Consider the following 25211-nt stretch of genomic DNA (forward strand, 5'->3'; position numbering starts at 1 on the left):
AGAAGGAACTAAGTGCTCTTGTTGCATGAGACACAAAATGTTCATATGCAGGTGCAGCATGTAATCAACAATGTTATCCTACATTATGAGAGGAATTATACATAAAAATACGAATGTTATGCTTCAGTTATATAGGGCATTGGTGAGACCACTGCTGAAATCTTGCTGCCTTTCACGCCGGTGGGATGTTACACTCCCATCGATGGCGCACCCCTGCCGTTGGTTTCCCGGTGATGAGGGTGTGTTCAATGGGAAACCCCGTTGACAATGGCGGGACCATAAGATCCCGCCGCCAGTGAGTGGCACATTGCTTCCTCCTGCCGCAAAACAAGCCATGAAAGGGGAGGAAAATTCTGCCCAATATCTCAAATATGTGCAATTTGGTCTCCTTATTTAAGGATGTAAATGCACTGGAGGATGTTTATTAGATTGATGTCTGGAATAAATGTGATGCCGTATGAGGATAGGTTGGACAGACTGGACTTGTTTCCACTGGAGACCAGAAGTGTGAGGGGTGACTTGGGGGTTGAAGTATATAAGATACTGAACAGTCTTGACAATTAGATGGTGAAATGATGCGTCCTCTTGTGGGTAAGTCCAGAATGGGGGGAGATTGTTTTAAAATTAGGGGTCGCCCTTTTAGGACAGAGATTAGGAGAATTTGTTTTTCTCAGAGTGTTGTGCGACTTTGAAGGATTGGAGATGGAGTCATTGAATATTATTAAGGGACAGGAGTGCTCATGTGTAGCCCTTTGAACAGCAACGTGTCATATGAAACTGTAATGTTCTGGGTTGTGTTTAGTGGAGAATATTAGCTGGAAATTATTTATATATTGTCAGCTTGAGTGATAGCCAGATGCTATTCAGTGTTTGGAATCCAGCAAAGTAAAACCTGAAGGGATGAAGGAAATGAATGGAGGATATTTTTTAAGCAGAACACAATCTTTTTGGGGGGTTGGAAATGTTTGAACCCATCTATCTGTTCCACCTAGCGAGAGCAACTATCTGAAATTCAGACTCAGAGCATCCAGTTTTCCAACTATTGAGTGAGTGAGTGAGCACCTTTTGTGATTCATACTTACAATCTGGAAAATGGAAAAGCAAATTCTCCCTAGTAACAAGTGATCTTCTAGGGTTTTGATTGTCATTGGATAGTGTTCAGGAATCTACCCAATGACTTGTTGAAAAGCTGTTAATTTATCTATTCATTGTGACTGTATTCCCAGCGCGAATGCAACACGGAAGCACTCACTTTGGACTGAGATGTTTACAGCGGGACAACTTCACTGATCAACACTCTCCTTTCGCCAGGGAGCCACAATCAAGACATTGAAACACAGCGCGGTGGTCAAAATTCAGGGTGAATTATATTCAACAGGGTTGAAGAGAATTCCAGCACAACTTTAAAGATTGTAGTCGCGCGTGTTTCACTCTATTAGGTTTCCCTTTCCTTGCAAGCTCTGGTTGTGTTCAAAATTCAAAAGTTGCTGAAAAGCAAGTTTTATATTCAGGATTCAGGACGGCAAGCCAAAATGAAACTTACAAACAGTGCAGGAAATGACGAGCCGCGTGTTTATCAGGTTGGGGAGTGGAGACGATACAGAAACAGGATGTAGAGATAGATAAAGCTCAATCTCAATGTTGTTAGTGAATAGAGGAGCCCAGCAACTCTCTCCGTTTTCGGTGGTTGCGATGTGGGCAGATCAGCTCATGTTTTGTTACTCTGCAGAGCTGATGAAAAGTTTGGAAGAAGGAAGTACTTTGTTCGATATTATTGCATGGATGTTTAAGACTTTGTGGAGATGCCGGCGTTGGACTCGGGTAAACACAGTAAGAAGTTTGACAACACCAGGTTAAAGTCCAACAGGTTTATTTGGTAGCAAAAGTAACAAGCTTTCGGAGCCTGAAGCCCCCTCCTCAGGTGAGTGGGAATTCTGTTCACAAACAGGGCATATCAAGACACAAACTCAATTTACAGAATAATGGTTGGAATGTGAATACTTACAACTAATCGAGTCTTTAAGATACAAACAATGTGAGTGGAGGGAGCATCAAGACAGGGTAAAGAGATGTGTATTGTCTTGAGACTTGTCTTATCTTGAGTGTATTGAGACAATACACATCTCTTTCGCCTGTCTTGATGCTCTCTCCACTCACATTATTTGTATCTTAAAGACTTGATTAGCTGTAAGTATTCGCATTCCAACCATTATTCTGTAAATTGAGTTTGTGTCTTGATATGCCCTGTTTGTGAACAGAATTCCCACTCACCTGAGGAAGGGGCTTCAGGCTCCGAAAGCTTCTGGCTTTTGCTACCAAATAAACCTGTTGGACTTTAACCTGGTGTTGTTAAACTTCTTACTGTGTTTAACACTTTGCCAGCTTTTTAAAAGAACACATTTGTTTTCAGCGGTTTTAAAATGGCCACTGACTTGCTTTCATGGATAACAAAGTTACTGAATAACAGACCCTCTGCTGCCTCTGGCCACACAGTCAAAAGGGCCACAGCAAATCACTGATACTGCCCATTCTTCCCAGGTCTCATCCAACTGTCCTTTTATTACGATTACAAACAATATACTTTATTCATAAAATATCTGAAAGTGACGTTAGAAAACATTTCAAATTGTCATAGCAAGAAAGTGCAATGATACTCAGAATTTTCTCCAGAGATCAAGATGCACACTTGAGGTGCTTCAATTCAGTAATGAGAACATAACAAACATTTCAATATTTTTGTTACCATAAGACCATAAGAAATAGGAGCAGGAGGAGGCAGTTAGGCCCCTCGAGCCTGCTCTGCCATATAATAGGATCATGGCTAATCCAACATTCCTCATGTCCACTTTCCTGCCTTTTCCCCATAAAACTCTATCTGTCTCAGCCTTAAATACACACAATGGGCAGGATTTTCTGGCCTCACTCACCCTGAAACTGAAAAATCCCACCCATGGTCAACAGACCTTTCCATGGTCTGCCCCTCACCCGCTCTGATTCCCGTGGTGGGTAGGATGGTAAAATTCACCCAAAGGACTCTGCCCCCCACAACTCTCTGTGGCAAGGAGTTCCAAAGACTCACAACCCCTTGAGAGAAGAAATTCCTCCTCAACTCAGTCTCAAATTGTCATCCCTTTATTCTGAGACTGGGTTTTCTGCTCCTCGTCTCTTTCACGAGGGGAAACATCCCTTCAGCATTTACCCTGTCAAGCCCCTTAAGAATCCAGTGTGTTTCAATGAGATTATCTCTCATTCTTCTAAATTCCAGTGAGTAGAGTCCAAACTTGTGTAACCTTTGCTCATAAGACAATCCCTCCATACCAGGGATCATCCTAGCGAACCTTCTCTGAACTACCTCCAATGAAATATCTTTCATTAAATAAAGATACCAAAACTGCACATTGTACTCCAGGCGTGGTCTCATCAGTACCTTGTAGAGTACCAAATCTTATAGTCCAATCCCCTTGAAATAAGGGCCAACATTCCATTAGCCTCAAAACAGAAAATGCTGTAAAATCTCAGCAGGTCTGACAGCATCTGTGGAGGGAGAATAGAGCTAATGTTTTGAGTCAGGATGACCCAGCTCTGACGAAGGGTTATCCTGACTCAAAATGTTGGTTCTATTCTCTCTTCACAGATGCTGTCAGACCTGCTGAGATTTTCCAGCATTTTCTGCTTTTGTTTTGGATTCCAGCATCTGCAGTATTTTGCCTTCCTGATGACCTGCTGCTCGTGTGTGCTAGCTTTCTGTGTTTCCTGCACCAATACCCCCAGGTTCCTTTGTGATGCAGCTTTGCACAGCTTTTCTCCATTTAAATAATATTCTGTTTTCTTCTTCCTTCCAAAATGAACAACTTCACATTTTCACACACTCTACTCAATGGATCGAATGGCCTCTTTCTGCACTGTAGGGATTCTATGGATTCTAAACACGGAGCAGAAAAGATTGAACAGGTTGTGGCTGTTTTCTAACAGTGAAGGTGGACGAGGTGACCTAGGTTTCTTAGAACTTATCACAAGTAATAGGAGTAGACCATTCGGCCCCTTAAACCTGCTCTGTCATTCAATATCATGGCTGGTCTTTGACTTCAACTCATTTTTCTGTCCTATCCTTTGACTCCCCAAACATTCCAAAAGTCTATCAATCTCTATTACCCCAAACAATGTCCTCCTGATCTTTCCCTCACTATTTCCAGTGAATATCAATATTGAGTTTTATCCAACTCAAGAAGCAGGCCAAAGCTATCTGAACTAGCAAGAGAATTCTGAGAGGTGAAAGATCCAGAATTGTTACTGTCAGACAATGAGGGCATATTTTTCATCCCAGTTAGAATCATTCTGTCAAAATCCATAAAGTACCTTAGCTAGTTGTTTAATCTGTTGTTTTAAGTAGATAGGCTCCCACTTCAGTGACACAATCTGAATATTATTGTGTTCAAGTGAAAACCTCATAATACTCAACACCATCTCGAACCTAATGTTACCATCAAGGTGGAGTGGAACACAGCTCATATTGAAGCCATTCTTCATTTCATTAGGATCAAGAGTTGACATTTCTTCTGTTTCAGAGGGCGGTGGGAAATACTGGGAGGAAGTGGCGTCGTGGTGTTATTGCTAGTCTAGTAATCCAGAGATCCAGTGTAATGTTCTGGGGACCTGGGTTCAAATCCCACTAGGGCAGATGGTAAAATTTGACTTCAATAAAAATCTGGAATTAAAAGTCTGATGATGACCATCATTGTCATATTGTCATAAAAACCCATCTGATTCACTAATGCCCTTTAGGGTAGGAAATCTGTCATCCTTAACTGGTCTGACCTACCTGTGACTCCAGACCTCTTGACTCCTACGTGCCCTTAGAAAGGGACAACAAATACTGACCCAGCCAGTGAGGTCCAAAGCCACATCCCATGAACAAAAAAACATAAAGCCTCGTCCCTTTTATCAACCTGCAAATTATACATTCAGTCGTTTGACTGCTCATTTGCGTCCCAACCCTGTTTAAAGTTGCCCCTACTTTCCCTTTAATAATGCCCCAACTTTATCCCTCCCTTCCTCGAACCTATTTCCTCAACTTATCTACTTTGCTATTTCAGTTACAAACACAGAGAATACCAATGCTGGAAGTACTGGCAGAACACAGATAAAGATTCAGTATAATACAGTACAAATTGACACAGAAATATAAAGTATAAATATGAGAAATTGCATACATTAAATTGAGTAAGTGTAGTAATTGAAACTTCCCTCCATCACAATTCTCAGGTGCACAAATCTCACTCCACTCGGGTGGAGTCTATCAGGTCCTGGAGCATTGTCTGTCTTTTGTACCATTATTTTTCTATTACCATTTTTAAAAATTTCCATGAAGCCATAAAGTTCTTCCCTTGATTTTAAAAAAATTTTCCCTTTTAATTTTCATCCTATTTCTGGTACTTGATTCTCTCTTGTGAAGACGAATGAGTATTTAGCAAATTAGCTAAATTAGGAGTACAATATAAATGGAAAGACTCTTAGTACTGTAGAGGATCAGAAGGATCTTGGGGTCCGGGTCCATAGGACTCTAAAATCGGCCCCGCAGGTGGAGGAGGTGGTTAAGAAGGCGTATGGTGTGTTGGCCTTTATCAATCGAGGGATTGAGTTTAGGAGTCCGGGGCTAATGATGCAGCTATATAAGACCCTTGTCAGACCCCACTTGGAGTACTGTGCTCAGTTCTGGTCGCCTCACGATAGGAAGGATGTGGAAAAGATTGAAAGGGTGCAGAGGAGATTTACAAGGATGTTGCCTGGATTGAGTGGCATGCCTTATGAGGATAGGCTGAGGGAGCTCGGACTTTTCTCCTTGGAGAGACGAAGGATGAGAGGAGACCTAATAGAGGTGTATAAGATGTTGAGAGGCATAGATCGGGTGGACTCTCAGAGGCTTTTTCCCAGGGTGGAAATGTCTGCTACAAGAGGACACAGGTTTAAGGTGCTGGGGGGTAGGTATAGGGGAGATGTTAGGGGTAAGTTTTTCACACAGAGGGTGGTGGGCGAGTGGAATCGGCTGCCGTCAGTGGTGGTGGAGGCGAACTCAATAGGGTCTTTTAAGAGACTCCTGGATGAGTACATGGAGCTTAATAGGATGGAGGGTTATAGGTAGGTCGAGAAGGTAGGGATGTGTTCGGCACAACTTGTGGGCCGAAGGGCCTGTTTGTGCTGTAGTTTTTCTATGTTTCTCTATTAGCCAGTTCCTGATTTCAATTGTAATTTGATTAATGGGCAATGAATGTAGCAAATCCATGAAGATCATGGGGGATGAAGCATGAGATGCCATTTTCATGAGACTAATAGTGTATATCAGGAACAACTTGGGACAATTTGCAATGGAATAGCTACCCCGCCACAGGATACTGGCCAATTTGCACATTAATTATGGTGACTATTATTCAGCCAAACATTTGTACAGCAAAATCTGCCCCCACATTTCCCATTTCCACTCAGCTTACCCTCTCTGTGATCCACTTCCAGTGCTACTTCCCTGAACTATTGAGGGGGAAATACAAGAGTTTTCACATCCTATTCCTTCCCTCACACTCTGAATTAGTGAAGGTGGGAAAAGCTCCATTAGGAATTTTGGAGTTTACTCTTGTTCACAGCCTGATTAAAGATGATTCCTCACACCAGTCTTATCCTTTATCTGATGGTAAATAAAGTGCTGCGACTCACACTCTCTACTTTCATCTCAAAGAAGAAAACCCAACACAACCAACGGTAAAGAAATGACATCGGGGGAGGAGCCACAAGCCTCTGCCCTCTCGCCCTTTTTGTGGAGGAAGCTCTGGAATCAGTGAACACTCACACAGGGAAAGCAGCGAGAGAAAGAGAAGCAGGATGGGAGGAGCCAGCTCCAGGTTGGTCAAGAAACTCTTCATATTGTGTCTCTTTAGTTCCTTTAGTTACATCACAACTTGTCATTGCAAAGCATTGCCATTGCTCAATGTCAGCACTTTAATGAGAATGTCGTGAGCAATTCTACAGGTCATGTACCTCTCCTCTTCTTCAGCCCTTCAGCAGAGGAGGTGAAGCCTCAAGAACCAGGGCCCTTAGTTTGGACTTCAACCAACCCTCATTGCACAAGTCCTATCAATGCATCTGAGCCTCACAAACAGTAAGGGAGAGACACCATTGGGGAGGCCTCAGTCAGACTGAGGGCAGGCTGAGGTGATTCACAGAGTGGTGAAGAGGAATTTGGGCTGGGAGATGAGTCTGTAGTTGCTGCTGTCTGGAGAAACAGGAGATGATTGCCCCCAGCTGGGGCACCTCAGGATCAAAATTGAAAGGGTCCATAATTTATAAGGGGCAAGGTTACTTTCACGCAAAGACAACTTAACTGTTCATTCATCCAATAGCTCACTCTGGGATTTTGCTGATCATAAATTAGCTGTCTTAAAAAGCTACGTGACAATTGTGCTTGTTTTTCAAAAGGATTTAATGAGATGTGTAAGGAGGCTCTGATGATGTGACAATGTGTTGTAAATAGGAGTTATTTTCAATTGGTGCAAATCATGTAAAAAAATGTTTCCTTTCAGAGGTCAAAGTGCTGAAGCTTCAAACACTTTATTGTGCAGTGAGGATGAACTCAAGAATCCGAAATCTTATTATGAATCGGGTGGGGTGGAAAAGGTAACACCGCTGATACAGAAAAAAATTATTGACCTGGACAGCACAGAGCTGAACATCGCAGTGACAGGAAAAGCAGGCGCAGGGAAATCCAGCTTCATCAATGTGATGAGAGGACTCCGAAGCAGTGACGAGGACGGTGCTGAGGTTGATATCAAAGAAATCACACTGGAGCCAACTGAATACAAGCATCCCTGTTTGCCAAATGTTATTTTATGGGATCTGCCAGGAATGGGAACAACGAAATTCCCAGCGAATAAATACCTCAATAAAATGAAATTTAAAAAATACGATTTCTTCATCATTATCTCAGAGTGTCGATTCACAGAAAATGATGTAAAACTCGCTCGAGAGATTAAACGGCTGGGGAAGAATTTCTACTTTGTTCGATCTAAAATTGATCATGACCTTGAATCAATGAAAAGGGAAAGGAGGGAATTTAATGAATAGAAAGTACTGGGAAAGATCAGGAGTTACTGTGTCAGGAAATTGCAAGAGACAGGGATCCCATCACCCCGTGTTTTCCTGATTTCAAACTTTGACCTGCATCTGTATGATTTTAAACTGTTAAATGAAGTTCTTGAAGATGATCTTCCCAGTATAAAGAGAAGTGTGTACATACTGGCCCTTCCCAACCTAACCTTGGAAATTGTGGAGAAGAAGAAGAAAGAGCTAAAGAAGCGAGTTTGGATGTTGGCATCACTTTCTGGAATATTGGGAGCAGTGCCAGTTCCTGGAGTCTCCCTTGGTTGTGATATTGGGATCCTGATTGGAGGAATAATACATTTCCGTAAATGTCTGGGTCTGGATGATGCCTCCCTTCAAAGACTGGCCAATAAGGCAGGGAAACCTGTGGAAGAACTGAAAGCTGTGGTGAAAACTCCCCTGGTGGGTGAAATAACTCCAGATATAATAAACAGATTAGCATGGGGATCCGCTGCTGTCGTCATATCTGGTCTTGAGCTTGCACTTGACATCATCCCAGTTGTAGGATCCATCTTTGGAGCAGGATCATCATTTCTTATGACCTACAAGTTGCTGTGTGGAGCACTGGATGATCTCACAGAGAATGCACGGAGAGTGGTGAAAGCTGCATTTGGGACGGGTGAAAATGATCCAGAGCAAACATCAATTCAATGAATCAGTGCTGTAGCTGATATATTAAAGGGGTCTAACACTGGACATTGCAAACTCTTCTTCCATATTCCCTTTTACTGACCCATTTTAACAAATTATTTCCATGCTACAGTGTTCAGTGAAAGATTTTGTCTGGGTGTTATCTAAGGAGAGAAACCAAAAGCTGTGGGGACAAATTTTCCCGTTCCACCTGCGACAGGAATCGTAGCGGGTAAGGGGCGGACCATGGAAAGGTCCGTTGACCGCGGGTGGGATTTTCTGGTTTTGGGGCAAGCGCGGCCGGAAAATCCCGCCCGTAAATTTTAAAGGAATCCACCCAACATCAGAAACTCACTACATCCATACAATTCCCTTCATTAAACACAATAACCCGGAAATTTGCCCTGTTCCAAGAATTATAGAATCAGACAGCACAGGAGTGGCCATTCAGCCCATTGTGCCTGTGTTAGAAATGCCTGTGTTCTTCATTGATAGTGATGGATTCAGTCCCAATGTCCAGCCCCTTCTCTGCAATGTTCCTGATTGATTCATAACAGCATCATTACTGAATTGGATGATCCTGGGTCTAGAGTGGAGTCAAAAGCACTGGGATTATATATTTTTGTTCACCTTTTGATAATTTATTTGGTCATTTTTTCCAGCCTCGTTTATTGCCAAATTCTGTACCCAACAGTGATGAGGTTAACAATGCAGTCTTTCTTCCGGCACACACTGAACACAATATAGAGATTATTAAGAGGAAGCCAATTTTCCAATGTTATTAAACCATTATCCACTTTCACTGAACATCTCTCTCAGTCCTGGTTTTAGAACCATTGCTGCAGCAAACAGTGTCTGTCTGAAAAGGGATAAATTCTCGACAAGTCCAATGATCTTGTTCTGTCCGAGAAGCAGCAGATTCCGAGAATGGGACAGTAAAGAAGAGGGGCCAGCATCAGACTGTAGTCAGCAGTGAGAACATAGATTCCCTGTCATAGAGACACCACCCAGCATATAGAATCATCCTTACCATCCCTCACACAGACAATCCCTCACACAGACTGTCCCTTACAAAAACCGTCCCTCACACAATGTCCCTCACACACATCCCTCACACACAACATCCCTCACACTGACCGTCCTTCATGCAGACTGTCCATCATCCTAACCTGGTGAAGAGCTGAGAACCATGAACAGGAAAACCTCTGGGAATGGGAATGAGAGGAAATATGTTAATTATGAACATTCCTTTTATGAAGTATTTTGAGTATTGCTGAGAAAAGCAATGATTTTCACTAAAAACTACAGATGTTGGAAATCTGAAAAACAGAAATGTTGAATGAACTCAGCAGGCCTGGCAGCATCTGTGGAGAGGGAAACGCAGTTAACATTTCGAGTCCAATATCACTCTTCATTGCTTCCAGCATACCTGAGAAATGGGTTTGCTAGTCAGGCAAAAATTCCAGTCAATGGGAGATCCTTTTACCAATGGAAGACAGCACAATACTTGTAACATGAATGAATATGTGAGTGCTCCTAAAGTAAAGAACATTATTCTTTTACTTCAAACCTTCAACTGTACATTCAAACAAAAATTAAAATATAAAATCATGTAATATACATGTATGGGAGAACTTTCTAATTTCTTCCGGTTGGTAAAGTGACAACGAGTATTAGGGGAACATCAGCAATTCTGGTTAGTAGAGAATTCGGCTTGGTAAAATGCCGGATAAACACAAAATTTACTGTACTCTTTGACAGCAAACAAAATTGGTGCTTGATCTTCAGTGACTGATTGCAGAGGAGCAGATCTTAGAGATGGTGGACTGAGATTCATGAGCAGGGTGGGGGGGCGGATGGTGTGAGGGGGGGGGGTTGTACCACAGTAATAATCAATAACCTCCAGCCAATGCTGAACAACATTACATATTCACTTCAACTCCATTGAGGAACAATGCCCTATGAGGCTCTGATTAGTCATAAACTCTTTGATTGAGGTTTGTGTCTCTATCCTCCAAAGCAGCCGCTACCTTTCAGACATGCAATGATGCCATCACTGACACCCATCGTTATGTGGACAACACATTGATCAAGAGAGTGAGTGAAACTCACTGTCAGAATGATGGCCGACACAATAGTTCCAGCTGGCTGGAAAGAGGAAGAGGAAAGTGATCTGAAATAGCAGCAGAAAGAGCAGTTACTGCGGGAGGAGAAGTGTGGGAGTGTGTTACACCAACTCACTGGAACCTCATATGCTGCAATGTCACCGATATCAACAATGGATTGATGTTACTGATGTGAAATATTGTCTTCTTGATCTCTATTGCAGTTGTCTTGGTTCAACTGAATTTCATTGACATTGATCCATTTGTATCATTTCTTGTTCATTGATGAGAATGGCCAGAATTCCCTGATCTCGTTCGCCCCTCCCCCACAGCCAACGAGAACGGAGAATTTGGTGCTCAGCCAAAACTCCATTCACTGCAGCGGGCCTGGAGAATCACAGCCGTGGATAAGGTCAGAAAATTCCAGCCAATAACTGGCAATTGTTTGACATTAATTAAAGACATTCTGCTGTATTAATTGCGAACTTATGCTTGTCGGTAATTTTCAGGACTGATGGTAATCTAATCAAGTGAAAGTAATGAACAATTTAATTGTAACATTCTAAACATGGACATGATTTGTTTTTGCTCAGGTGAACTGTATTGTAAGCCACTGCTTTAGAAAACAGGTGTGTGGAAAATTCTGTATTAAATGAGATTCCACAATATTACTGTTGACAATACTGTACTAACTCATGCCACACACCATGTACTGATGCAATAAATGCTGAACATTTCATCTTGAGGATTGTACTGGATATTGTTTTTCACTAGCTGCATTGAAGCAAGATTAGAAAACCATAAAAACATAGAATCCCCACAGTGCAGAAGGAGGACTTTTGGCCCATTGAGTCTGCATCGACTCTGCGAAAGATTATCCCACACTTTGCGCATTTACCATGGCTACCATTAATCCACCTAAATTACACCTCTTTGAACACTAAGGAGCAATTTAGCATGGCCAATCCACCTGACCCGCACATCTTTGGACTGTGGGAGGAAACCGGAACTCCGAGATGAAACCCACGCAAACACGGGGAGAACATGCAAACTCCACACCCAAGGCCGGAATTGATCCCGGGTCCCTGGCGGTGTGAGGCAGCAGTGCTAACCACTGTGTCACCGGACCATGGAAAATGCTGGACGAATTGAACATGAAGGTTCATGAGAAGGTGACTTGGACATGTTTGTTTGAGGAAAGTGTGTAACTTCAAGCTCTGGACTGGGAATGTACTTGTGGTGGGGGAAGGGGCTGTAAAATGGAATTGGATGACGTTAAGTTTGGTCATTGATGTCACATCTGAACAACAATCTGTGTGCAATGGACAGCAAGTTAGATGTTAACTTTGTTCACCATTCGAGAAGGTCCAATGAAAAACCAAATAAGGTTCTTCAAAATTTAATTGCAAGTATTTTATGCACAATGGCTAATAATCCTGCTGTTAGTATCTCACCTCCTGATTCCCCAAAGCCTGTCCACCATCTACAAGGCATATGTGTGATGGAATATTCTCCACTTGCCTGGCTGAGTGCAGCTCAAATAACAATCAGGAAGCTCAACACCATCTGGGATAAAGCAGCCCTGTTTGATTGCTTCCCCTTCCACTTGGAAGGCCGCAAGATATAAATGCCAGGGAGGCTCTCATAATGAGAGCTTCTCCTGAATTCCAGCACATCAGCAACCGAGTGAACCAAAGCTCCACATTCCGCACTCACTGCAGCCAATCACTTTTTCTGGAAACTCCACCAGATCCTGTCACATACGGGATTGGGGCGGGGTGGGGGAGGGAGGGGGGGTTCTGCAGAGCCCCGAGCGCTTTCTCTTTTGTCACAGCTCTAGAGCTTCATCATCAGCCTGGGGATCACATTGGTCAAGTCTCCCACAATCCTCTGAGGGTCAGAGGGCAGACTGCTGCTCTGACATTCGTACAGTGCTTAAACCGGGTGATGACCCTAATTCTGTAACTCGCCTCATACCCTCTGAGGTGACAGTATTTGAGCTGGTGGAGAGTGTCGAGTAAGAGTGGGATGGTGCACCCTCTGAGAACCGCCCTCCATCTCTTCCTCCTCCTCAGAGTTGGGATATGACCCTGGAGATAATAGCTGCCTGTCGCTGCGCTGACCATTCCGATGTGAGTCCACAGAGCCTGCAGCTTAGGCACCTGTTTGTTACTGTCATTTGTAACTTCCAATTGATCCCCACTCGGCTCATTATTGGAGGGACTCATCTTCCTCCGTGGGGTGCTCCAGCCTCACCATCAGTGATGGAGCGGTCTCCCTGGTAGCCAGCCAACTGCAGCATCTCTTCCTCCATGGTTATTAGAATGACAATCAGGGGGCACTGCCACCGATCTGTACCCTCTCCCTGACATTCTGGGCCCTCTTCTGTGGAAATGCATGAGAATGGGTTCATTATTCAGACTATAGAAATCACAATGTTATCACCTTGCCCGCTTGCTTCAGCTTCTAGGGTCAGTGTCGTTCTGCCACTCAGCAGCAGCCTTTCCACAGGCCGACTGTGCCATGCTGAAAACACTTTTCCCCTCAGAGCCAATCTAGATCGAGAGGGCACACTATCAAAATAAGATGGAAGTGAGGAGGACTGTCTCAGAGTTAAGAGTTAAGGCCACGTTAGATCAGCCATAATCTTTTTTGTCATGACTCATTTGGGGAGTTATTGTGTTGTGGCATGGTCCTCATAGATCATAGAAACCCTACAGTACATTCGGCCCATCGTGTCCGCACCGACCACAATCCCACCCAGACCCTCCTCCCATATCCCTACATATTTTACCCACTAATCCCTCTAACCTACGCATGTCAGGACACTAAGGGGCAATTTTAGCATGGCAAATCAACCTAACCCGCACATCTTTGGACCGTGGGAGGAAACCGGAGCACCCAGAGGAAACCCACGCAGGCACGAGGAGAATGTGCAAACTCCACACAGACAGTGACACAAGCCAGGAATCGAACCCAGATCCCTGGAGCTGTGAAGCAGCAGTGCTAACCACTGTGCTACCGTGCCGCCCAGTCCTTTTAGGTCCTTTTCGGAGGATTGTCATGTGATTGGTCCTTTTAGGAGGATGGTCATGTGATCACTCTGTGACATTATCAGGGTCTCCGCAGATTTCCAGCAGTTGGGATTTGAACGCTATAATGTGAACATCTATTAAATGAACCTGTCTGCTGCTTCACATAGAGTCATAGAGGTTTCCAGCATGAAAACAGGTCCTTTGGCCCAACTTGTCCATGTCACCCAGTTTTTAACCACTAAGTTAGTCCCAATCGCCCACATTCGGCCCATGTCCTTCCATACCCATCTTGGTCATGTAACTGACAAATGCTTTTTAATGGCATAATTGTACCCGCCTCTACTACTGCTTCTGGCAGCTCATTCCAGACACTCACATACAAGTGTACAAAGTTTATTTCAGAGTTTCAGACTTGGGTGGAGGGTGACAGGGTTGCCTCATCAATACCAGTTAAGGTGCTGTTTCCATGCACCTTCTGTGTGAAAGAATTGCTCCTCTGGACCCTTTTGTATTTCTTCCCTCTCACCTTAAACCTATCTATACCTTCTAGTTTTAGACTCCCCTACCTTTGAGAAAAGATGTTGACGATCTACCTTATCAATGCCTAAAACCCTTTTGTGCTTCCTCAATAGTAACAGTTAGCGCGCCTCCAGTCTCAGATATTATTGACCGCTGAAGTGGGATCAAGGGGCTGAATGGTCGACTGCTTCTCCTATTTTTTCTGTTCTTAATGTTGTCACTCACCCTGATCCTGTGAAGAAGTTTTTGATCTGCTTCTGGGAATGGATCCAGGTTCTCTGGACAGCTGCTGACTGCCTCCACTACTTCCTCACTTTGTTCATTGAGCAGGTCTCTTCCCATCAGTCTTCAGTAAGAGGACTTCCTGCCTTGCTCAGCAGCCTGAAGGAGGAGATTGTCAATGAACTCTGGGCCACCTGGATTCTTAGATCTGCCATGGCTGAAGCAGATCCCACTGAGTTTACTGTCTGTCCCAATGAGCTGCAGTGGGTTCAGAGGGGCAGCTGTGTGTGACACTGTTTGCTGAAGGGTGTATTTCAGAATTGGGGTGGGTGATTAGTCCAAGGAATCTGAACAGTGTTTCTCTCGCAACTCACTGTTCAAGGATCATTTATGGTAGTGCAGCTGTGTCAACAGTCATGAAGTCAATAGCCTAAGAAAAATATTTGGTACTGGCGACCTTTAAACAAGCTACACCAGGGTCTGAGGAGCACCATGGTGAGGAGGTGGAGACCAATGTGAGGATGTTCATGGGAGGCAGGGAGGCCTTGTTCAGAGGACTTTCTGTTCGGAATCTGAAGCAAGGAGGCAGGGTGATGGCATGGAAACAGCACCTTAACTGGTACTGATGAGGCAACCCTGTCACCCTCCACCCAAGTCTGAAACTCTAAAATAAACTTTGTAGACTTGTATGTGAGTGCTGCATGACTCCCAGGCCTCTTTCCTAATAATTTAATGAAGCACATTATCTGAAATTTTACTAATAAAGACGAAGGTATATTTTTACCAATACACAATACTAATGAGAAATTATCACTTGTGAGACCTTATTGTTGGAGAAGCCAGGCGTGGTGACAGACTGGTACCAGACATTCTCATTCTGCCTGGCATGGGCTCCAAGTCTGCATGACATACTGCAGACCGTAACAGCACCGTGCAGGTCAGAAACTCCAGAGCATTTTATGAAGCCCATCTGGGTCATAAGTTTTGCAATTTGAATTTGGCTGGGGTAACTATGAGATTTTGCACTTCAGGTATGATTCAAATGACCCACTAGGGAGCTTTTATCAAACAAAGTTTATTTAAGAATACGGTTAACATGTATAGAAAGAAAATTAGCAATAGCTTTTACCCATTACAAACCAGAGAAAACTCAACCATGACATTGCATAAACTTAGCAGCTAAATACTGTTCCAACTAAAAAAATCTCATAAATAAAACATTTGCTACAGGTTTAGCACAGAAAATACAAATGCTTACATGATGCTGGAACTTAATCCTTTGGTGGATGCTGCAATTCTCTTGATACACACACAGACAAGCTTGAAGTCACCAGGGAGAGAGAGAGAGAGACTCTTGTTACTTGCTAGCAAACCATCAACAGCACAACTTTCATTCCAGGAAGGCCAGGAGACTTGCTTCCAGCTAGCCAGCAGAATTTACAAGACCAAGGAGAGGAGAGAGAAAGCCTGCCTGCCACTTGACAACCAGGACAGCTTCTGACTCTAAACACAAAACTAAAAGTGAATCCTTGGATACTTCTTCTAGAAGATAGGGATCTAGATGAGTATACAACTTGTAGGAAGGGACTAAAGAAGGAAATTAGGAGATTCGGAAGGGGCCACGAGAAGGCCTTGGCAGGTAGGATTAAGGAAATCCCTAAGGCATTCTATAGATATGTGAAGAGTAAAAGGATGAGACGTGAAGGAATAGGGCCTATAAAAGGTGAAGGCGGGAAAATCTGTACGGAACAAGTAGAAATGGCAGAGGTGCTTAATGAGCATTTTGCCTCGGTTTTCACAGAGGAGAAGGACCTGCGGGCTTGCGGTGGACGGAAAAGATTGAGTATGTGGACTTTAACAAAGAGGTTGAGCTGTAATCTTTGAATGGCATCAAGATAGATAAGTCACCGGGTCCGGATGGGATGTATCCCAGGTTACTGTGGGAGGCGAGGGAAGAGATTGCAGAGCCTCTGGCGATGATCTTTTCGTCGTCAATGGAGACGGGAAAGGTGCCGGAGGATTGGAAGATTGCGGATGTGGTTCCTATTTTCAAGAAGGGGAATAGGGATAGCCCAGGAAATTACCGTCCAGTGAGTCTAACCTCAGTGGTTGGTAAGCTGATGGAGAAGATCCTGAGGGACAAGATGTATGAGCATTTAGAGAGGTTTAGTATGCTCAAGAATACTCAGCATGGCTTTGTCAAAGGCAGATCGTGCCTTACGAGCCTGGTGGAGTTCTTCGAAAATGTGACTAAACACATTGACGAAGGGAAAGCGGTAGATGTGGTTTCTATAGATTTTAGCTAGGCGTTCGAAAAGGTCCCCCATGCAAGGCCTCTAGAAAAAGAGAGAGGGCATGGGATCCAAGGGGCTGCTGCCCTGTGGATCCTGAACTGGCTTGCCCAAAGGAGGCAGAGAGTGGGTATAGATGGGTCTTTTTCTAAATGGAGGTCGGTCACCAGTGGTGTGCCCCAGGGATCTGTTCTGGGACCCTTGCTTTTTGTCATTTTCACAAAAGACCTGGATGAGGAAGTGGAGGGATGGGTTGGTAAGCTTGCCGATGACACGAAGGTTGGTGGGGTTGTGGATAGTCTGGAGGGATGGCAGAAGTTACAGAGGGACATAGATAGGATGCAAGACTGGGTGGAGAAGTGGCAGATGGACTTCAACCCAGATAAATGCGTAGTGGTCCATTTTGGCAGGTCAAATGGGATGAAGGAGTACAATATAAAGGGAAAGACTCTTAGTACTGTAGAGGATCAGGAGGACCTTGGGGTCGAGGTCCATAGGACTCTAAAATCAGCCCCGTAGGTGGAGGAGGTGGTTCAGAAGGCGTATGGTGTGCTCGCCTTTATCAATCGAGGGATTGAGTTTCGGAGTCCGGGGATAATGATGCAGCTATATAAGACCCTCGTCGGACCCCACTTAGAGTACTGTGCTCAGTTCTGGTCGCCTCATTACAGGAAGGATGTGGAAAAGATTGAAAGGGTGCAGAGGAGATTTACAAGGATGTTGTCTGGATTGAGTAGCAAGCTTTATGAGGATAGGCTGAGGGAGCTCGGTCTTTTCTACTTGGAGAGACGTAGGATGAGAGGAGACCGAATAGAGGTATATAAGATGTTGAGAGGCATAGATCGGGTGGACTCTCAGAGGCTTTTTCCCAGGGTGGAAATGTCTGCAACAAGAGGACACAGGTTTAAGGTGCTGGGGGGTAGGTACAGGGGAAATGTTCGGGGGAAGTTTCTCACACAGAGGGTGGTGGGCGAGTGGAATCGGCTGCCGTCAATGGTGGTGGAGGCAAACTCAATGGGGTCTTTTAAGAGACTCCTGGATGAGTACGTGGGACTTAATAGGATGGAGGGTTAAAGGTAGGCCTAAAAGGTAGGGATATGTTCGGCACAACTTGGGGCCGAAGGGCCTGTTTTGTGCTGTAGTTTTTCTATGTTCTATGTTTCTAACTACCAGCCTTCAGGTATTTTAAACCCTGACCTGCACCCTTATTGGTCACTGTGCCCATCATCTTCCTGCTATGACCGACAACATTAAGCCTCTCTCAGGACATCTTTCTTCATGGCCGGCATGTGATTGGCCAGCCAATGTATACTTGATGCAAGGAGCCAATCCTGGCATGAGCGGAAATCGCATCGACTTCTGATCCCACCAGTCGCACTCTCTCGAAAAGCTAAAAACCCAGGCCCTTGGCTTTTCTCATAACAGTTTCATTTTCATGAATTTCTTATTTATAACCCTGACATTGTGGGCCCGATTTTACCATCAAGCTGCACCCGTTTGCAGGCATGAAAACTTGGTAAAGTTGGACATGAGGCGAGTAACATGATCCGTGCCCGCCTCTGTGCCCGTTCCCCCTTTACCAATCACCGAAAATGGCCGCCATTGGGACTGCACCATTGGGACTGCATTTAAATTGACTTAATGAGCTGCACACCCAAACTTACCGGCACTTCCCCCTTTACCACTGCGTTTGCCCGTCCAGATTTGGCGCCAAATAGACATGGTCCATAATGGTCCGATTCAGGCGCTCCAGCTTCTGAGGAGGTAGGTTCAGAGCTTCCAACTGCTCTCTGTCTCAGATCGGTTAGAAAGGCGGGTCAAATGGCTCTCTGGTGGCAGGGGGAGGGGATGCGGTTCAAATGGCTCTCTGGTGATGGGGGGTGGGGAGGTGGGTCAGATGGCTCCCTGGTGTGGGAGGAGGGAGGTGGGTCTAATGGCTCTCTGGTGGGGCAATAGGAGGCAGGTCAGATGACTCGCTGAAGGGGGAGGAAGGCAGGTCAGATGGCTCTCTGGTGGAGGGGGAGGGAGTGGGTCAGATGGGTCTCTGGTGTGGGTGGAGGGAGGGGTCAGGTGGCTCTCTGATTGGGGGGAGAGAGGCGAGTCAGATAGCTCACTGGGGGAGGAGGGAGGTGGATCAGATGGCTCTCTGGGGGGAGAGGGAGGTGGGCCAGATGGCTCTCTGGTGGGGGGGAGTGAGTGGGTCAAGTGGCTCTCTGGTGGGGGGTTGAGGCAGGAGGGGGATCTGATACCACTCTGCGAGCGATCGTTGGGGGAGAAGGAGGTGTCCGCTGCCACTCTGCGTGCGATTGGTGGAGGGGAAGGGGGGCAAGGGGCCATGATCAGTCTGAGTAGTGGGGGGTGGGGTGGGGGGATAAGGGGATCAGTTATGTTGTGGGGATGGGACAATGTCTGTGGGGGCCAGGGGGAGGCATTATCCGACCCAAGAGCGATGTGGCAAGGGAGCGTTTTTCTACTTTTTTTACAGCGCATGCACAGTTGAAGGCTCTGATCGGAGCTCTAGGTTTTGGTGTGTGACAAGTACCCACAGGCTTCTGCACCACAATTCAGAATCGCTGATTTTATTTCAGGCAGAGTGCGTATGGGGGCGCCGGAGAACGAGTCTAAAAGTCGGATCCGGAACACTCCCAGATTCAAGTGCGCCCAGCACTTAGAATCAAAATGGTAAAATCGGGCCCTGTATGTCTGTTTTATTGTATTTTTAAATGATGGAAAATGCCACCAAAACTTTAAATTTGCTTATTGCCAGCTCCTAGGACATGTATTTGTCCAGACGCCCCTTAAAACTCACTATCGTATCTGCTTCCACTACCTCCCCTGGCAGTGAGTTCCAGGCACCCACCACCCTCTGTGTAAAAAACTTGCCTCGTACCTTAAACCTATGCCCCTCGCACCTTAAAGCTATGCCCCCTCGTAATTGACTCTTCCACCCTGTGTAAGTTTTTCGGGCAACTCAGGCTTTTTTTTATGAGCTGGGAAAAGGACTTGAACCCTAAAGAACTGTGAAAGTGGCCACACTTGACTGCAGGACTTGACCTGGTCAGTGAGCCCAGCCAGCCTGTGTGTGTGTGTGTGTGAAGGGGCCCAGTCCAAAAATTGCAAGCAGCCAGAAACCAGACAGACTGCTGATTAGGTTATCAGCAGAACAAAAGGACCTGACGACATCACCAGACTAGGCCGGCAGCAAGACAATGCACCTGGTCTGGACTCAATACAGGTGATAATGGCCTTGTCCCAGAGCGAGGAGAAGCCCATTTCCCTAATGGGAAAACAATTAAACGATCTCCGATGGAACAATACAGGACAGCAAGGGACCTATCACCTGGGATGGGACCATCTGGTCTCTATGGACTGTAAGATCGCAGCTGCAGATAACCATAGCAATCCTTTGTCTGTGGAAACTGCCAGTTGGAAGGGGGGCGGAGTTGGCTGGAAAAAGAATTCAAGTTTACAATATAAAAGGATGGCCCGGCCGGCCATGTTTTCCCTTTTTCTCTTCGGACCAGCATGACAGCACTCTCCACTCGGTCATCTCCAGTACGCAGCCTGAAGCCCACTGAGCAATTTAAACTAGGATTGTGAGTATCCCCTGGTAATTCGCAAAGTTCCCGAGATCATCATAGTGGATGAGGCTTTGGGGAAAGTGGGGGGGCTTTTGCATGCACCTTTCATAGTTTAAGACACTGGTAAACTTGTATAAAGTAAGAATTCCGAGGTGTCCATTTTAGTATTCCTTCCATAGCTTATAGTCTTATAGAGCATAAGGCATGGTGTGTTGTTTTCCTGGTGTTTGGTGACCTTTGACCTTGATGTTTTAATAAATATATATATATATATCTTTGACTTCCGTTGGAGTCCGTTTTGATCTTTTCAATTTCTCACCAATGATCTCTGACTAAGTCACAATATAAATATTCCTTACCATAATTCTGAAGTCTAGAACTGAGGGTACCCTGGGCGCTTCGAAACCGCCCACTCAGGAAAGGCTGCCAGGTAGTGGATAGGCAGCAGTTTCCTTTTCTCTCTCTTGGGAGCGCTACTCTAGTGAAGTAGACGCAAGGTGGCCATTGTTCCATCGGCAAGAGAGAGAATCACTCGGGCATTGGTGGGGTTTGGGTGACGGAGGACCAAACCTAAAATAAGCCCAGTGTAGTTAAAAAGAGGGATCCTGCTACAATGGCGGCCGCGACAGGACTCCGGTCGTCTGGAATATGTGACTTGTCAGAGGGGGTGAGGGAAAGAAGCAAAATGGAGGAGAGAATCTCCTCATATCTGTGGAAAAAGGTCAACCTCACCAAAACGTGGGTATTCGCACTAATCAATGCAGAGCAGCCCGTAATGGCTGCGGCTGCATGGACAGAGAGCAAGGAATACACTAAAGGGTTGGAAAAGGCAGTTTGGCTAGCCTGCCTGTCCCAGCAGGTAGCCAAAATGGAAAGGAGAATTGCTGTTCTGGAAGGAGAGTTGAGCAAAGTTGGGGCCAGCGCCGGGGACAGCGCTAGAGCAGAGGAACAGTTATTTAATGAATTAACTGATGCGAGGCAGTGCATCCTACAAGCTAGCGAGTCGCACCGATACGAAAAGGAATTCCTCCAATGCCAGGTAGTTGAGGCAAAGGAGAGGGAACGGAAGGCCCAGGAACTCCTGGCTCAAGGTGCGCAGAGGTACAAGGAGCTGGAAGGGAGGTTCAGGGACATCCAGGCAGCATACAGGGTGGCTTGCGACGAGCGAGTTAGGTGACGGCGAGCATGGGCCGTGCCAGGCACGGATAGAAGAGCTGGAGGAGGCTCTGTCCAAGGTCAGGGGACGGGTGCACCTGGGAGGTCCAGGAGGGTCCCCTAGGGGCAGAGGGCTCCTCGCAGCGGATGATTCCCAAGGTGCTAAGGGGAATAGACCGCCTCCTGAGGCGCCGGAAACGTGTCCGGGTCGGCAGGTGGGGTTCGGGCTGTCCAGAGAGGGGCAGGTCCAAGGGGGGTCAACGGGGTACCCCCAGGTGGCGGCGTGTCCACCGGGTATAGCGCACCATTCCTTTGGGAAAGGGAAGAGACCGCTGCCTGAGATGCCGGTCATGTGTCCGGGTCAGCAGGTCGGGTTCGGGACGTCCAGGGAGGGGCAGGTCCAAGGGGGGTCAGTGGAGTATCCCCAGGTTGTGGTGTCTCCGACATGGGTAGCACACCCCGGAGTGGTGGGGCTATCGAGCATGGAGGGAGAGCCGGATGCCGATGAGGCAGGGGGGCAACAGCCCCAGGTGGGGCAGATGTGCCCAGTTAGACAAAGAAAGTATGGTCCCCCGGTGGGAGGGGACGCAAGGGGACCGATAGAGAGCAATATAATAATTCCCCATGGGGCACATGTGCTCAGGGGGATGGTAACCCACATCCCAAGACTGACAAGGGCGGGAGACCCGTCATTACATTTTATGGAGGTGCAGCAGGCAGCTGACATAAATGATTGTGATGAGGTGGAACGGGTGAAACTACTGCTGATGACCCTCGACTCATATCTATGTAAGGCAGTGACCTCCAGGGAAGGGGGAAGACCTGCCACATGGGTAGCAGCACAGACAGCAGTTCTGGAGGCCATGGGGTTAAATCAGGGTAGTCCCTTCACGAGGGTGTGGGAGACAAGGCAGCAAGTCGCAGAGTCCCCGGACATGTTCGCAGACAGGCTGTGGACGGTGTATGAGGGAGCGTGTGGGACTCCCTTAGACAGGCAGCATCTGGACGAGAGGACAGCCCACTGGCTGAAGACTCTCGTGGCTAACTGCCTTCCGCGAGTTAGAACATAGAACATAGAACATAGAACATTACAGCGCAGAACAGGCCCTTCGGCCCACGATGTTGCACCGACCAGTTAAAAAAAAAAAAAAACTGTGACCCTCCAACCTAAACCAATTTCTTTTCGTCCATGAACCTATCTACGGATCTCTTAAACGCCCCCAAACTAGGCGCATTTACTACTGATGCTGGCAGGGCATTCCAATCCCTCACCACCCTCTGGGTAAAGAACCTACCCCTGACATCGGTTCTATAACTACCCCCCCTCAATTTAAAGCCATGCCCCCTCGTGCTGGATTTCTCCATCAGAGGAAAAAGGCTATCACTATCCACCCTATCTAAACCTCTAATCATCTTATATGTTTCAATAAGATCCCCTCTTAGCCGCCGCCTTTCCAGCGAAAACAATCCCAAATCCCTCAGCCTCTCCTCATAGGATCTCCCCTCCATACCAGGCAACATCCTGGTAAACCTCCTCTGCACCCTCTCCAAAGCCTCCACATCCTTCCTGTAATGTGGGGACCAGAACTGCACACAGTACTCCAAGTGCGGCCGCACCAGAGTTGTGTACAGTTGCAACATAACGCTACGACTCCTAAATTCAATCCCCCTACCAATAAACGCCAAGACACCATATGCCTTCTTAACAACCTTATCTACTTGATTCCCAACTTTCAGGGATCTATGCACACATACACCTAGATCCCTCTGCTCCTCCACACTATTCAAAGTCCTCCCGTTAGCCCTATACTCAACACATCTGTTATTCCTACCAAAGTGAATTACCTCACACTTCTCCGCATTAAACTCCATCCGCCACCTCTCGGCCCAACTTTGCAACCTGTCTAAGTCTTCCTGCAAACTACGACACCCTTCCTCACTGTCTACCACACCACCGACTTTGGTGTCATCAGCAAATTTGCTAATCCACCCAACTATACCCTCATCCAGATCATTAATAAATATTACAAACAGCAGTGGCCCCAAAACAGATCCCTGAGGTACACCACTTGTAACCGCACTCCATGATGAATATTTACTATCAACCACCACCCTCTGTTTCCTATCCGCTAGCCAATTCCTGATCCAATTTCCTAGATCACCCCCAATCCCATACATCTGCATTTTCTGCAGAAGCCTACCATGGTGAACCTTATCAAACGCCTTACTAAAATCCATATATACCACGTCCACTGCCTTGCCCCCATCCACCTCCTTGGTCACTTTCCCATTAGGGCAAAGGCCGAGCATTGGTTCGACCCGCTGGACCCCAACCTTAACGAGGCGGAGGTAATAAGAAAGCTCACCCTTGCGTATCGCAACGGGGAGAGAAGTGAGGAACAGCCACATAAGGGCAAGGTGCATGAGGTCGCACCGGCACCCCTCCCTAGGAGGGAGTGGAAGCAGGAAGGCAGCCGGGCCTCAGACCGGAGGCCGGTGTGCTACGGGTGTGGGAAGCCCGGGCACTTCAGGAGGGAATGTAGGAACCCGAGCAGGGAGGAAAGGGCTCCCATGAAAAAGACACCAACCCCGGTGGTAGGAGCACTTACCCCGGAGACGATCGGTGTAAAGGATCTGCTGGCTTATCTGCAGACCAAGGCAACAGGGTCCGGGCAGGTAGCGATGGCAACAGGCCAGGGCCAGCCCGCACCCGCACCACGAGCTCCCTTATGACTGCCAGCGGGGCAGCCCACCTTCCTATGTCCATTAGAGTATGGCCCATGCGGGAGACCCTGGGTCAGGATGGAGGTCCAGGATGTGGTCGGGAGTTACATAGAACATAGAACATAGAAAGCCACAGCACAAACAGGCCCTTCGGCCCACAAGTTGCGCCGATCACATCCCCACCTCTAGGCCTATCTATAGCCCTCAATCCCATTAAATCCCATGTACTCATCCAGAAGTCTCTTAAAAGACCCCAACGAGTTTGCCTCCACCACCACCGACGTCAGCCGTTTCCACTCACCCACCACCCTCTGAGTGAAAAACTTACCCCTGACATCTCCTCTGTACCTACCCCCCAGCACCTTAAACCTGTGTCCTCTCGTAGCAACCATTTCAGCCCTTGGAAATAGCCTCTGAGAGTCTACCCTATCCAGACCTCTCAACATCTTGTAAACCTCTATCAGGTCACCTCTCATCCTTCGTCTCTCCAGGGAGAAGAGACCAAGCTCCCTCAACCTATCCTCATAAGGCATGCCCCCCAATCCAGGCAACATCCTTGTAAATCTCCTCTGCACCCTTTCAATGGCTTCAACATCTTTCCTGTAATGAGGTGACCAGAACTGCGCGCAGTACTCCAAGTGGGGTCTAACCAGGGTCCTATAAAGCTGCAGCATTATCTCCCGACTCCTAAACTCAATCCCTCGATTAATGAAGGCCAGTACGCCGTACGCCTTCTTGACCGCATCCTCCACCTGCGAGGCCGATTTAAGAGTCCTATGGACCCGGACCCCAAGGTCCTTCTGA

General features: G+C 46.4%; 1 pseudogene across 1 annotated transcript; it reads left to right on the top strand.

Annotated features, from left to right (window-relative positions):
• Window positions 1-1237: 1237 nt before the first annotated feature.
• LOC144492803 (interferon-inducible GTPase 5-like) lies at window positions 1238-11538 on the top strand (annotated as a pseudogene). The gene is made up of 3 exons (XR_013497637.1): window positions 1238-1360; window positions 6731-6890; window positions 7569-11538. The product of XR_013497637.1 is annotated as an interferon-inducible GTPase 5-like (transcript).
• Window positions 11539-25211: the final 13673 nt, after the last annotated feature.

The sequence above is a fragment of the Mustelus asterias genome, chromosome 4 (genome assembly GCF_964213995.1).
Source record: "Mustelus asterias chromosome 4, sMusAst1.hap1.1, whole genome shotgun sequence".
Classification (NCBI taxonomy): domain Eukaryota; kingdom Metazoa; phylum Chordata; class Chondrichthyes; order Carcharhiniformes; family Triakidae; genus Mustelus; species Mustelus asterias.